Genomic DNA, 15,807 nt, shown 5'->3' on the forward strand with positions numbered 1-15,807 from the left:
GGTTGAGCTTTCCTACAGCATTTCCCTCCAGAGGCCATGAGAAAGTTGTCCGGCTGCGGGGACTGTGCGATGGGATTTATACTACCATCTGTACTTACTGGTGACACAGACGCTGTTTCATCCTTTCCTACGCTGAAATTACCCTTGCCTAACGATTGCGTCTGAAGCTGGGCTTGCAGCACAGCTATCCTCGCCGTAAGGCGATCGTTCTCCTGTATATTATGAGTACAGYGACTGCAATTAGAAGGCATCATGTTAATGTTAATACTTAGCTTCGGCTGGTGGAGGTCCTGACGAGCCACGTCCAGATAAAGCGTCCGGAGTGAAAAAGTTGAATGAAAAAAAGTAGAGCGAGGGAAAAACTAAAGATATAAACGTAAAAACCGTAAAGTTGTCAGGTAGCAAAGTAAGGTTAGCAACAAAACGCACAGCAGCACATAAACAAGTATGCATGTTGTGATGTAATGTATTGAAATAATGTATTGTAATAACATTGTGCAGATTCCCGCAAGATATTGTGTAGTTTCACACACTGCAAAGGGTAAAGAGTGCAAGAAAAGCAGGAGACAGACAGACGGACAGGGAGGCAGACAGGTTCTTGGTGCTATGTTGAATCAGCAGGCCCAGGGAGGATGAAGACAGAGTGAAGGCACACATCAAACCTTTTTGGTAAATTTTTACTTGTTTTCACCTACATCCACACAGGTCCAGTGGACCCGAACAACACATATGTAATATAAATGTGTAGGGGTGTGCACAATGTGCACTCAATGAAAATGTGTTCTTTTACATGTTCTTCACAGAAAATGAGCCAAGGCCAATGAGTCTCAGGTTCAAACATTGAAAATGGGTCCCACAGAACCGAACACCACACAAGGGTTAATAAATGAATGGAAGTATACTGAACAAAAATAAACACGCAACATGCAACAATTTCAAAGATTTGACTGAGTTACAGTTTGTATAAGGAAATGTATGGATTTCACATGACTGGGCAAGGTCGCAGCCTTGGGTGGGCCTGGGAGGGCATAGGCTAACTAACTAACTAACTAACTCCTAACTAACCATCTTCTACCCCATAACGCTCTACACCTGATCATAAATTACCTGGCAGAGGTCAGGTGACAGAAAATACTTGTATTAAYAATTATCCTCTTAAGGATCAGACCCTTTTTTTCAATTTTGGCCTAAAATGGCATACCCAAATCTAACTGCCTGTAGCTCAAGATTTGAAGCAAGGATATGCAGATTCTTGATACCATTTGAAAGGAAACACTTTGAAGTTTGTGGAAATATGAAATGAATGTAGGAGAATATAACACATTAGATCTGGTAAAAGATCATATTTATTTATTTAGATAATACAATATTTATTTATGTTTTAATCATCTTTGAAATGCAAGAGAACAGTCACAATGTATTATTCCAGGTTAGGCGCAATTTCGATCTTGTAGAGGTTTTAATAGAAAGCACTTTGTCAAACTTAGCCAATAAACACTTAGCAAAGTAAACAACTCTACAAAAACAGTTTAGATACAATAACCTGTACGATACAGATTTATATAGAATACTTTTAAAGAGCTGGACTAGAGCAGAAATGTTTCCCTCCAATTAGTAGTGTCCCTTAAGTAATGAGCAGACCAGGGTCACCTGTGTGCTTGGTGGCCATGCCCCTCCACATGCTACAAGACAGATCTGTACACAAACATTTGTAAGTATTGCTTTAGACGAGCAACATGCAATTTCTATTCAATGTTTAGAAATAATTTAGAATAGCTCAAACACAGGTAACACACTCAACCAAAAATGTATATTTGGCGAGGTGACCAAGCAATTATATTACCATGTGAAATGGGGCTAGTGAGGAAGCACAGAGTTAGTTTTCTCACTGTTTAATCAGCTTCTTGATATGCCACAACTGTCAGGTGGATGGATTATCTTGGCAAAGGAGAAATGCTCATTAACAGGGATGTAAAGAAATTTGCGCACAGATTTTGAGAGTAATATGCTTTTGTGCGTATGGAACATTTCTGGGATCTTTTATTTCAGCTCATGAAACATGGAACCAACACTTTACATGTTGCGTTTATATTTTAAGAAGTATTGTGGTGGCAATGTTTTTGTTGTTAAATATGGGTAAATAAATAATAATAAATGTAGAAAAGGTAGAAAAATGTATATACGCCTTAATTTCTCAAAATAAATGTACTCTTAGGTTTTATTTATTTATGCTCCTTTGAACTTCACATGTTGGTGTTTTTTGGTCATTTTACATGGAAATGTCCTATTGCAAAACAGCTGCTGACTAATCTAACTGTAATTCTAAACAACTAGGCTACTAGGAACTCCATCACTCAGTGTGTACAACCACACAAAAAACAACAACGTCTACTATGTCTGTCACTGGACTGACACGGGTCAGAGGTGCCATTGAACCCTAACACAAGATACACACACATGTCGGGGTTGATAACTCGGACCAAGCTCATTACAGGAGATTAAAAAATGTCATTCAGAAAAGGCGTTGAGAAGCCATTACAGGAATAATTTTACTGCTCGTCAGGAGATAAAGGTCGATTCGGTGGACTCAACAAATCAATCTATCTCTCTCACTCTCTCTACCTTTCACTCACTCACTCACTCTCTCTCTCTCTCTCTCTCTCTTTCTGTCTCTGTGCCTCCTGTCTTTGACAGTGACCTTGTTTTAATGTATGTGTGTGTGTGTGTGTGTGTGTGTGTGTGTGTGTGTGTGTGTGTGTNTGTGTGTGTGTGTGTGTGTGTGTGTGTGTGTGTGTGTGTGTGTGTGACAGAAGCCTGATGCTGTCTGACTGCACACCAATTACTGGCACAACTGCATATCAGAGAGGTGTGTGTGTATGTATGCACTGTCAGCAATTATTATTTTTTTGATCAGTAACTTACTGTATTAATAAACAGTATGACACTGTATAAACCGAATACAGTAGATTACCATAGAATACACAGTAAAATACCATACATTTGTTTTACAGCACGCTGTAAGACCTTTCTGTATTTTCAACATTAAAACACTGTAGAATGCACAGTAAAATACCATAAATGTTTTTTACACTATTAATTATGGTGCATGAAACTGTTGTGGGCGAATAAAGAGGCTGGCTCATTAACATACTGCATTTTAAGRCATGCTTTGTAAGAGGCTGTATTTGTTAATTCCGTGAGAGAGAATGCTGTAACCCCACAGAATACGGTAATATACAATATTTTAGGAATTCTACAAACCTTATCCTGAAACAGTACAGTAGATTACTAGCCAATTGCTGCCAGTATTTTACTGTAATTCAGAATACAGTACCATACCACATTTTTGGAGCGCCAAAAACCTTTTGAACATTAGTGAGTGCATGGTATTGTTGTTTCTCACTCTTTTTTTAGGCATGTCTTGTTAGAGGCTATATTTGTTGCACCCGTTAGTGAGAGTGCTGTGCCAATTTAAGTGATATGTGGCAGTGGTTCTCTAACAATTCAAATTATATAGAGGATAGATCAGAATGGCAGTGAGGTCTCAAATCTTTAATTGCTTGAGACTCTTGTTTCTCTTCATTACGCATAAGCCTGTAAACTAGAGATTTTCCGGGGTTGTGTCCCCCTCTTTTATCAATATAATTTTCTTTGGATGGACCAGGAGATAGTAACAGTGGCTAGTAGCTAGTAGGCTGGCGCCTCATCAACCTCCTCTCTGTTGACTACAAAATCATGACCAAGGCCCTCACCAAATCGTTCAAGACACACATCAGTAATGGTCCATTCACATATTTGGGGGCATGGTCAAATATAGAGTGTGTGTATTTGTGCCAACCGTCAGTGGATGTGCTGTAGCAGTTTAAATGTTTGATGGTTGTGCTGCTACAAGTAGAGCACCTTCTTAGACACTGTCTGTCCAGCTAATTTTGTAAGAGAATGTGTCAGTAATGAACTGAACTATGAAGAGGTTATTGCTTATTTTCCAGTAACTTAAAAGGTCCTAAGCAGTAATTCTGATTCCCATGAAAAGTAGTCTTTTGAGTGACTAAAATATCACCCATAATATTTTGGGGGCGATAGAAAAGCTCAAAGTCCTTGACAAGTTACATTTTCTGTCATTGCTAACTACCAGAAAGTTTTAAAGGACAGGCTGATTGGGCAGGGAGCTGATATTCATGAGCTCACCTTGATGCCTGTGTCAAGAAGCTTGGATGCAGTGAGCAGTTCTTGCAGTAAAATCATCTCAAGCAAATTTGGTGATGAACAAAGCAACTCAAACAACTTTGAAATTGCATCAATAATGTCATCTTTTTTATACATCTCCCATTTGGCATGTCTCTTGTGATGTGGCTCAAAGCATATCAAAACATACTTAGGGCTAGATTCTATCAGAGCCATGCTAGCAGACACCCACAAAGTGGTTGTTTTGGCGGTGTCAGAGGTGGAACTGCGTAAGAGCTGTCTAATCCACAAGCCTCTCCTGGCATTATACCTGAAGTGGAAATTGCCATTAGTTGCACGGAGTCGCATTAACAGAAATCCCATGCAGACTTGTTTACAAGTGGGAACACTAGAATGTGATATGTATTCTACACCTCAAAAAGACTGATAGAAATCCTCATTATTTTCTTGAATGATTTTCAATTTGAGTATCATTATTTTTATATAGCCTAAATTTTATCATTCAGAACTTCTAACGCGAGTAGGACAGTGTGGCTTCATGACAATGACCACACGAGCAGCCGTTCACCGATTTGACAGCTCTAACTCACTTACACCTCTGACACCACCAAAATACCAACTATGTTATGTCAGGTATCCTATGTGAATTTTTTAAAATCCACATTTGAAATATCATCACATGTTTCAAATGTGCACAACGTGGAAATGTCACGTGTTTTTCCACGTATTAAATCATGTGGTTCTTTTCGTAAGGGCTCGTTGTCAACCAAACATAATTCAATAATACTTTTGTAATACAGTGAATAGACTAAAGTTATCTTACAAACTAATGTAACATTCAACCATAAAATGAGTAACACATTCATGGCCACATTTTGAGGTGTACTTTAACCATMAATGCCTTCTTATGTAATCATAAAAAGCGTGTATGTTCAACATATAGTAGCATAACTAGGTCATTACAGGTCTGTGGAGATCTTCACAATTGCTGTAATAATCTGCACAGGATCTCCAACGGCATAGACCACTTGCACCATGTACTTTTAATGTAATCTGACCATCCAGGTAATTTGGTTCTGCTATTAGATTAAGCACAGTGATAACACATGAATCTGTTCTATAAATAAACAAAATCTATGACAATGTATTCCCATTTGAACTTTGATGTGCTTTTTTGAAAGCGCAGTGATAAACATTTGTGTGGCAACTAAACCAAAAATCTGACATTTTTTTATTTGGAATTTGGTTGTGCTTTTAGATGGTTGAAAGCATAGTGATAGCTGAATTTCAAATGAGTTAACTTTTGACTGTCTTTTTGAGTGGGTGAATATATATATACTGAACAAAAACATAAACACAAAATGCAACAATTTCAAAGATTTTACTGAGTTAAAGGTCATATAAGGAAATCAGTCAATTGAAATGAATTAATTAGTACTAATCTACACGTGACTAGGCAGGGGTGCAGCAATGGGTGGGCCAGGGAGGGAATAGGCCCACCCACTGGGAAGCCAGGCCCAGCCAATCAGAATTAGCTTTCCCCACAAAAGGGCTTTATTACAGACAGAAATGTAACATCATAAAAAAATCCCCATCAAAATCAGTCAGGTTGAAGATGCAGATATGTTTATTTTTGCATGGGCTGCGTCTCAATCCACCTAAATTGGCTTTTCGCTGTAGTGGAAGGTGGCCGAGCTACAAAGGTATTTGTCAGACCATGAGACATCCCGAAAGTCGGTATTCTGATGAAAATGTCTGTAGCATCCGAACGGTTGAGCCTACAAACTACCCGTCTTTCCCTACGACCCCTACAAACCCACGGGATTAAAGTCTAAAGTCGGTAATCCTAATGTGTTTATTTCTGTCTTAACTGTTGGGCTACAAACTAATATGACCCCATTGTGGAAAGGGCAGTGGTGTAAAGTACTTAAGTAAAAATACTTTAAAAAGTACTACTTAAGTGGTTTTGGGGGTATCTGTATCTTACTTTACTATTTATATTTCTGACAACTTTTACTTTACTTCCTAAATAAAATAATGTACTTTTTACTCCATAGATTTTCCCTGACACCCAAAAGTACTCGTTACATTTTAAATATCTGAGTGTTGGAGTGTGCCCCTGGCTATCCGTACATTTTTTWAWTTTTTTTATCTGGTTTGCATAATAAAAGGAATTTCAAATAATGTATAGTTTTTTGGTTGATATTTAAGTATATTTTAGCAATTACATTTACTTTGGATACTTAATTATATGTAAAAACAAATACTTTTAGACTCAAGTAGTATTTTACTGGGTGCCTTTCACTTGAGTCATTTTCTATTAAGGTATCGTTAATTTTACTGAAGTATGACAGTTAGGTACACCACTGGGAAAGGGGAGACTCTCACAAACACGGTGGTGTTCTCCGTTTTGCTCTGCAACCCCCACAAGTGTCACTGGACTCGTCTGAAGGTAACAAATTAATGGAAGTATGGAGGTAGTTTTGTGGCATCAAAAATAAGGGGTTAAATATGTAAAATAATGAATTTAAAAAAGCTTATATCTCCTGGATATAGGACAGACACGTTAAAACCTTATTTTTATGATTTATTTTGACAGTTTTTTTTGCCATTTATTACTGTGTTATTCAATGCGTTCAAACAATTCCATATGTTAGCTTAGTAGACTTTTAGAAGTTAAAGTATAATAAGGTAATGATGTAACGTGTACGCTGGGAGTCGGGAAGCAAGTTCAGGGAGTGTAGTTAATAAATAAATGAACATAGAACAAAATAAGAAACACAGGGAGTGTACAGACATGAACACTGGAACAGAAACAATAACGCCTAGGGAAAGAACCAAATGCAGTGACATATATAGGGAAGGTAATCAGGCAGGTGATGGAGTCCTGGTGAGTGAGGCGCTGGTGCGCTTAACCATGGTGACAGGTGTGCATAATAATGATCAGCCTGGTGACTTCGAGCGCCGGAGAGGGAGTACACATGACACATGAAGGTTGCTGGTTAAATTTAGCCACTGTGACCCAAGGTGAGTCTGTGACCTTCCTATTTTAGCAGGTGGCATAGGGGACAGACACACACACACATGCATGCACGCGTGTACACTTTTACACTCCTACACACTCTTACACACACACAGTCTTGTACAGCTAACTTTGTGGGGACACAATTCAGTCCCAAAATCCTATTTTCCCTAACCCTAACCCGTACTCTTACACTAGCTCTTACCCTAACCCAAAACCTAGCTCCTAACCCTCACCCTAAAACTAACCCTAGATCCTAACCCTAAACCTAATTCTAAGCCTAACACTAATTCTAACCTTAACCTTAAATCCCCTAGAATTAGTATTGGACCTTGTGGGGACCAACAAAAATTGTCCCCAGATGGTCAAATTGTTGTTTGTTTACTATTCTTGTGGGGACTTCTTGGTAGTAGTTGAACACACACACACCACACACACACACACACACACACACACACACACACACACACACACACACACACACACACCACACACACACACACACACACACAACACACACACACACACACACAGAGTAGAGTGAGTTGTGGGAGGGTAGTACAGGGGTATGGGAATGGGCCGCCCCATGCTAACCAATGTTAGACTGGGCAGGAGACCAGCAGGATCTGGGCCCAGAGAGACAGCCTGGATCACATCACACACCGACAGGTCAGGACAGACAGGAGAGGAGAGAACACACTGGACCTGAGAGGGTGATATCACCGTCTCTCCGATCCACTCTCTCCCTCCTCTTCTCTCCTTACCCAACCCCTCCTCCCCTCTCAGCCAAAGATATGAGATCATGATGATGAATCTAATGCTATAAGTCTGCTGCCACTCTGACACAGTGTCTTCAAGACTTTAATGGCATGACCAGCTTCCAACCCAACACTTATGTTTTGCACTCTTACTGAAATTAACATTTTAAAACAGTACAGTAAAAAGTGAGTTCCTATCTTTACAGTGGGTGGACAGCACTTTTTCTTATCTGTGGCATTGAAGAAACAGACTTCGGAGTCACAATCTCACTGTAATTCATAGGTGCGTAGGAGAAGGAAAACTCAATTTGTAGACACTGCAAACAGAGTCGACCACAACATGCTGACCACTGCATGTTGATACATGTTTATCTTGCCAGTATAATCAGTGTGCAATATCTTGAGTCCTCCTATGTGTTGGGTGTAGGTTTTGAAACCTTTTCTGTTTTTTGAAACAGTCTTAACATTCTCTAAACTGTAAGTGCAGTTGTCACAACTGTTTTATGGGACACCACAACTCCATTGCATGTCTGCAAAATGTAGTAACTCACCCAAAACATTTATTTCATGCTTTAAAACCAGGGATATTGTGTCAGTAAATTGGCCAATGGCACCAAAATGAAAAGTTATTTTGTCATCGTGTGAGCCGTACTGGTCAAAATGCTTAGATGTTTTTTCACCATGGCAGTCAACCCTGGATATGTTTGTTACATACACATTTCAGTTCTGTTCTACTTTTTTTGTGGACACTGACTGCTTACTGTACTACACAAGAATGGCAGTTCTCTCTAACTGAATGCTATTGTGTATCACAGTGAGCTGTTTAGATACCGGTTTCAACAGTAGGTACAAGTTAACTGGGTAAAGTCAATACTGTAGTACACAGAAAAAGGATATGCACAAATAGATCATGTTACAGATAGTTTATTGTATTCAAACTGTACTGTATTACTGTACTACTGTACTACTGTATATTCCTCATACATATCTTACGGTACATTGTGATTTTCAGACATGCATTTACCTTTACAATAGTTGCTGTATTGTTATGAATGAAACGCTGTAACAAAAGTAAAGAACAAGTACATATTTACCTGTTTTCATTATGGAATGTTTGCACAATTGATGACACTGTGGACRTGTTTACATTAGGCTGTACTCTCCGACCAGCCTCTTCCATTGTAACACCATGGTTTATGACACTGTGGACGTTGTTAACATAGGCTGTACTCTCCGACCAGCCTCTTCCATTGTAACACCATGGTTTATGACACTGTGACGTGTTAATACATTAGGCTGTACTCTCCGACCAGCCTCTTCCATTGTAACACCATGGGTTATGACACTGTGGACTGTTTACATTAGCTGTACTCTCCGACCAGCCTCTTCCATTGTAACACCATGGTTTATGACACTGTGACGTGTTACATTAGGCTGTACTCTCCGACCAGCCTCTTCCATTGTAACACCATGGTTTATGACACTGTGGAAGTGTTAACATTAGGCTGTACTCTCCGACCAGCCTCTTCCATTGTAAACACATGGTTTATGACACTGTGGACGTGTTAACATTAGGCTGTACTCTCCGACCAGCCTCTTCCATTGTAACACCATGGTTTATGACACTGTGGACGTGTTAACATTAGGCTGTACTCTCCGACCAGCCTCTCCATTGTAACACCATGGTTTATGACACTGTGGACGTGTTACATTAGGCTGTACTTCCGACCAGCCTCTTCCATTGTAACACCATGGTTTATGACACTGTGGACTGTTAACATTAGGCTGTACTCTCCGACCAGCCTCTTCCATTGTAAACACCATGGTTTATGACACTGTGGACGTGTTAACATTAGGCTGTACTCTCGACCAGCCTCTTCCATTGTAACACATGGTTTATGACACTGTGGACGTGTTAACATTAGGCTGTCTCTCCGACCAGCCTCTTCCATTGTAACACCATGGTTTATGACACTGTGGACGTGTTAACATTAGGCTGTACTCTCCGACCAGCCTCTTCCATTGTAACCATGGTTTATGACACTGTGGACTGTTAACATTAGGCTGTACTCTCCGACCAGCCTCTTCCATTGTAACACCATGGTTTATGACACTGTGACGTGTTAACATTAGGCTGTACTCTCCGACCAGCCTCTTCCATTGTAAGACCATGGTTTATGACACTGTGGACCTGTTTACATTAGGCTGTACTCTCCGACCAGCCTCTTCCATCGCAAGACCATGGTTTATGGCATGGTCCACAATTGTGGCTCTGATTTCATCAGCGACTCTTATTCTTTGCCTTCTACCTCTTCCTCTATCATATATTCCCCTAACACCACCACCACGCATTTTTACACATCTTCTTATATCTCTTCCACGAGCATGTAGCTGCTGTTCAGGGTTGTGATGTTCCTCCATGTTCAAAAATGGTAGTGATTGTGCTGTGCGCAAGCTCCATATACAGTATATGCTTCCAAACTTGATTGGTTGATTAGTAAGATTGTGATTCCTATTTCATTACTATGTCACCTGGGAAGTAATTTGCCAATTTCGCAGACATCACAAACATTCCATGTCATAGATATTTATGGAATATACAGTTGAAGTCGGAAGTTTACATACACTTAGGTTGGAGTCAATAAAACTTGTTTTTCAACCGCTCCACAAATTTCTTGTTAACAAACTATAGTTTTGGTAAGTCGGTCTACTTTGTGCATGACACAAGTAATCTTTCCAACAATTGTTTACAGACAGATTATTTCACTTATGGTTCACTGTATCAAAATTCCAGTGAGTCAGAAGTTTACATACACTAAGTTGACTGTGCCTTTAAACAGCTTGGAAAATTCCAGAAAATGATGTGATGGCTTTAGAAGCTTCTGATAGGCTAATTGACATAATTTGAGTCAATTGGAGGTGTACCTGTGGATGTATTTCGAGGACTACCTTCAAACTCAGTGCCTCTTTGCTTGATATCATGGGGAAATCAAAAGAAATCAGCCAAGACCTCAGAAAAAAATTGTAGACCTCCACAAGTCTGGTTCATCCTTGGGAGCAATTTCCAAATGCCTGAAGGTACCACGTTCATCTGTACAAACAATATTACGCAAGTATAAACACCATGGGACCACGCAGCTGTCAAACCGCTCAGGAAGGAGGCGCGTTCTGTCTTCTAGAGATGAACTTACTTTGGTGCGAAAAGTGCAAATCAATCCCAGAACAACAGCAAAGGACCCTGTGAAGATGCTGAGGAAACTGGTACAAAAGAATCTATATCCACAGTAAAATAAGTCCTATATCGATATAACCTGAAAGGCCGCTCAGCATGGAAGAAGCCACTGCTCCAAAACCTCCATAAAACAGCTAGACTAAGGTTTGCAACTGCACATGGGGACAAAGATTGTACTTTTGGAGAAATGTCCTCTGGTCTGATGAAACACAAATAGAACTGTTTGGCCATAATGACCATTGTGATGTTTGGAGGAAAAAGGGGGAGGCTTGCAAGCCGAAGAACACCATCCCAACCTTGAAGCACRGGGGTGGAAGCATCATGTTGTGGGGGTACTTTGCTGCAGGAGGGACAGGTGCACTTCACAAAATAGATGGCATCCTGAGGAAGGACAATGATATGGATAGATTGAAGCAACATCTCGAGACCTCAGTTAGGAAGTTAAAGCTTGGTCGCAAATGGGTCTTCCAAATGGACAATGACCCAAAGCATACTTCCAAAGTTTTGGCAAAATGGCTTAAGGTCCACAAAGTCAAGGTATTGGAGTGGCCATCACAAAGCCCTGACCTCAATCTTATAGAACATTTGTGGGCAGAACTGAAAAAGCGTGCGCGAGCAAGGAGGCCTACAAGCCTGACTCAGGTACACAAGCTCTGTCAGGAGGAATGAGCCAAAATTCACCCAACTTATTGTGGAAGGCTACCTGAAACGTTTGACCCAAGTTAAACAATTTAAAGGCAATGCTACCAAATACTAATTGAGTGTATGTAAACTTCTGACCCACTGGGAATGTGATGAAAGAAATAAAAGCTGAAATAAATCATTCTGTCTACTATTATTCTGAAATTTCACATTCTTAAAATAACGTGTTGTTCCTAACTGACCTAAAACAGGGAATTTTTACTAGGATTAAATGTCAGCAATTGTGAAAAACTGAGTTTAAATGTATTTGGCTGAGGTGAATGTAAACTTCCGACTTCAACTGTACATGTATGTCTGACAGATTTTGATAATTGAATGGATCATTTTGCATGTGATGGCTCACACCATGAAATAATGTTTAGAAGTTGTGAAGTTTGACAATTTCCCCAAGAATCAACTCATCAGTTTTGATCAGCAAGCCATGTGCATGTAGTTATTGTGCAAATTGTAGAAAATTGCATTCACTTCTTTGCACACGTGCCAAAATACGTGCAATTTGCTTAAATGAATAAGAAATTCAAATCTGGTGTGAACAAGAAACTAATTGTTCAGAGATTTGAACTGATTGTTTTGAAGAAAAAAAATCTTGTTTGAGAATTGAGCTAAAGCGATTGAGGAAAACTGTAAGAGGATGAAGGAAGTGGAAGGGGAAGAACGAGGCCTGAGTTCTCTTCCGAACTCATTACCATTAACAAAGTAAAAAGCAGTGGAAAAGAAGATTATGAAAGAATGAGAGAACAAGAAATAATGTATCCTTGAATGATTTATTACCTCAGTTTGTAAGTAGAGGAGAAGCAAGTAGAGGAGAGATGAGGCAAGGAGAGGAGAGATGAAGCGAGGAGAGATGAAGCAAGGAGAGGAGAGGTGAAGCAAGGAGACGAGAGATGAAGCGAGGAGAGGTGAAGCAAGGAGAGGAGAGATGAAGCGAGGAGAGATGAAGCAAGGAGAGGAGAGGAGAATAGAGAGGTGAAGCAATGAGAAGTGAGGAGAGGTGAAGCAAGGAGAGGAGAGGCTAGGAGAGGGAGACAGCCTTTGCTTCGGCTGTTTATCCCTGCTCGACCTTGGGTATTAAAGTGAAAAATATATATTTTCTTGCTGATGTAAATCAATAGAAACCCATTCTCTCTCTGAACAATGTTTTGACAGTGCTGTGAAAGTTTTTCATGCTGTCTTGGGTCCTTGATGCTGTCCTTGGAGCACACCGAGTAGACTGAGGTCCCACTCCCGTTACTTTATGAATACGGCTAAAAACTCAATGCCAGTCTTTTGTCTATGCCATCTTTTCTTAACACTGTACTTAGGCAGTGTGGAGGTCTTTGTTCAGGCCCTCTCTTGAACTAACACATGTGCTAACACACTATGTCAAGGCTCACATGCACTCACAAGAGAGGCAAGTAGGATTAGCGTAGCAGGTTTTAGGCATTAAACCTTTTCTGTACTCTTCATGCCTTTGTCTCCAACCTCTTTTCCTATACTTGTTGCGCCCTATGTGTGTCTTTCTCTCTGTCTTTCTCTTTTCTCTCTCTTTCGTTCGCTCCCTCTCTTCAGTAGTCAGTAGTCTTGCCCTGTGATATACAATCTGAGAGAAAAACATTCATTCTCCCTGAATCTTGCCTCCCCCTCCTCCTTTACCTTGCCCTCCCGTGCCCCTTCCTCCAGGTTAGTCCCTCCCTCCCCCCACACTTCCACGGTGACAGATGCGCGGGGAGCGTTGAATTATGATGAGTCATGACATCATAATTCATGCGTTCCTGTTTTCACGGTTAAATCAATAACAGTGTGTCCGACTCAAGGTTGGCGGCCAGCCTTCACAGCACTGCTCTCCATYCTCTTTTCTCATAGAAAATCAGATAAATTCTCCCTAAAATAATTAAGCCTTCAGCTCCGTCTCTGGCTTACTTTTTTACCGGCTAGTGGCTGATTAACGGTGCAGTGAGGGAGTCAAGGTAAAACAGAATAGAGCACAGGACTGATTCTTTGTCTCTCTCTCACAAACACATGGAGACACATATGCACACACATGTTTCTTTTCCTATTCTTGTGGGGACCAAACAATTGCTTCCCATTCAAAATCCTACTTTCCCTAACCCTTAACATAACCCTTAACCTAACCCCAAACTCTAAGCCTAAAATAGCATTTTTCCTTGTGGGGACCGGCGAAATGCACCCATTTGTCAGAATTTTCTTTGTTTTACTATCCTCGTGAGGACTCCCCAGGATAGTAAATTCCTCGTGAGGACTCCCCAGGATAGTAAATTCCTCGTGAGGACTCCCCAGGATAGTAAAACCAAGAACGCACACATGGATCATTTTGTAGCTTTTGGGATACCGTTGTATCTAAAAAGAACTGGATAGGCTGATCTGCCCACTCCTCTCCCTCACTTTTTGTGCTTTCCCTTTCCTGCATAGGCTATTTTATCATAACTGCTTAAAGGTGCAGACAAACTGCATTACATGAGGTTTGACATAAACCAACATGATGTTTTATGCTTAATAATGGAATTACCTTATATTGATCTTGCGAGCGAGCGAGATCACCGCTAACGACTTAGGCTATGTTGCAAATAAGGGAAAGGGTCAGTTGTACAACTGAAAAGTGTCTTTGCATTTAACCCAACCCCTCTGAATCAGAGAGGTGCTGCCATAATCAACATCCACAGCACCTGGGGAACAGTGGGTTAACTGACTTGCTCAGTGGCAGAAGAACAGATTCTTACCTTGTCAGCTCGGGGATWTGATCCAGCAACCTTTTGGTTATTGACCCAACGCTCTAACCACTAGGCTACCTGCCACCCACAAATAAGTGCCTGTCATGTTCCCCTGAATCCTACAAACTTTTACAGTTGGTGGCACCAGCCCATGGGGCGGCAGGTAGCCTAGTGGTTAGAGCGTTGGACTAGTAACCGAAACATCGAATCCCCGAGCTGACAAGGTCGTTCTGCCCCTGAACAAGGCAGTTAACCTACTGTTCCTAGGCTGTTATTGAAAATAAGAATTTGTTCTTAACTGACTTGCCTAGTGAAATAAAGGTACAATTTGGTCAGTAATCATCTTATAACGTATATCATAGTGTGTCCAAACTTTTGACTGGTACTGTACATCTTTATGTGCACTAACTATTATCATAGGCTAATTAATTTGGGGTTCAACACCTGAGGAAGTGGAAACAGTAAATGTAATGTCCTAAAAATACTTTGCAGTTGTAGGCTACTACTCATGGAATGGCCGGTGTGCATGTCGCGAGCTGCTCCGTATTTAAGCCATATCATATCTTGGTTGTAGAGTAGTTGCTATTAAGCTAAATATTGAGTTGAGATTTTTTTTTTTCTTAAATACCTACAGACAGCTGAGACCCTACTTACTCTCTTCGACAGGGACAATTGGATCCTTCCAAAGCTGTGTTTTTCCTGCAATTTAATTTTGAAATGTTATACGATCAGAACAGATTTTCTGGAGCACAAGAGGGAGAGGAGTGGCTCGCTCACCACACCTAAACAAGCACAGGGGCAAGGCAGAAACATTCATTACAGGAATCATGAGGATAATATGCTTTACTCTATGACCAAATCATGGTTTTAGCCACCTCAAAAATAGGACGTTTTGAGTGAGGTGACAATGTAGAATGTGCTCTTTCTGCGTTAATAGGCACCCTTTTTCTTTTTTTACAATCCATGATCTTGGCTGTCTTTAATTTTTTATTTAACTAGGCAAGTCAGTTAAGAACAAATTCTTATTTTACAATGACGGCCTACCCCTGCCTACCCCTCCCCTAACGACGCTGAGCCAATTGTGCGCTGCCCTATGGGACTCCCAATCACGCCCCGTTGTGATATAGCCCGGGATCAAACCAGGGTCTGTAGTGACGCCTGTAGTACTGAAATGCAGTGCCTTAGACCGCTGCCCCACTC

This window comes from Salvelinus sp. IW2-2015, linkage group LG6.1 (genome assembly GCF_002910315.2).
Source record: "Salvelinus sp. IW2-2015 linkage group LG6.1, ASM291031v2, whole genome shotgun sequence".
In the NCBI taxonomy this organism is placed as follows: domain Eukaryota; kingdom Metazoa; phylum Chordata; class Actinopteri; order Salmoniformes; family Salmonidae; genus Salvelinus; species Salvelinus sp. IW2-2015.